Source organism: Chondrus crispus, genomic scaffold (genome assembly GCF_000350225.1).
Source record: "Chondrus crispus Stackhouse genomic scaffold, scaffold_464, whole genome shotgun sequence".
In the NCBI taxonomy this organism is placed as follows: Eukaryota; Rhodophyta; class Florideophyceae; order Gigartinales; family Gigartinaceae; genus Chondrus; species Chondrus crispus.
The window spans coordinates 51,777-53,000 of NW_005179385.1; positions in this window are offsets into that span (position 1 = coordinate 51,777).

Genomic DNA, 1,224 nt, shown 5'->3' on the forward strand with positions numbered 1-1,224 from the left:
GGAGCGGCGTTCAAGTTAAAGATGCTCTTTAAGGATGGTGTATAGAAGCGTGGGTAGTGATGTACAGTACAACGACGAATACTTGCCTCTCCTTCGATAGATGTTGCTTTCTAGGTCTGGCCGACGTTCGTACCATGGATCCCTGAGGGATCCACTTATGCAGCTCACGGGAATGAAGAGCGAGAATGTGGTATGCTAGCCGTAACATGTAAGATTGGAGGTATGAAGGAGGCGGAATCCATCGGGTTCTTGAGTCTCGATAGGTCCTGATTCTGCTTCATATCTTTCCATGTGGAAGAAGACACCTTCCCGAGTAATGCTTTACTAGTTGGTGGCATCAATCGAATCATATTAGTCAGCATAAAAAGAAGAATAGTGGGACGAGTGGGGACCGTGTGCGTAATTTCTACACGGAACAGCAGTGAAAATAGTGAAACCGCCTCTGTTCACTCGGCATTTATTCAGGAAAGAGATTACCAGCCGTGATGTCAGACAGGCAGTTTGTTGGATCAACTTCTTGAAAATCGAAGCGTTAAAAGTGGATGAGCAAAGTACACATAGCAACGTAGACCAAAGCTTATATTGTAGTGTTCCTTTTCGTTCGGTGGAAACAACTTGATACGACGTTTTGACAACCGTCTCCAACGCAATCGCAAGATTTCCAGAGTTGGAAGTCTTGCAGAAGCACATTTGAAGCATGTTAGCGTCATGTAATTGGGATGCTTTATGCTCCATAGGCGGGGAGACAAAAGACAGGGGTCCACTGTATGAAGCATTGCTTGAATTCGCCTCTTAACATAAGCCCATCGCGCGTGTGTCATCGATTATGCGATGAAAAGGATCGCAGTGCAAGGCAAAATACGAGAGTGCATATCATTTTCCAGAAAGGCGAATTCTCTCATTCATTGAAAACTTTGTACTAATCGCGAGGCATCAGTTGGCTGTAACTGAAAGCTGTACGGGCAGTATCGCTTGAGAGAGCGACCAGCACTACGCTTGTGACATTCTGTCCGAGTGCAGCCTCTTCATCTTTCAGATGTTAGTACGGTACGTCCTTCTTGCTTTGCTCACCCTCACAAACTCATATGTCTATGCCCTATGTCCGACCATGGACATGTACAGTATAGCTCCTGCCAGAGATTCAGCCTCAACGGCATACTGTACGCAGTTCCATGCAAAGAAAGATGTCTAATGTCGCGACATGCATATGACACAATATGTAAA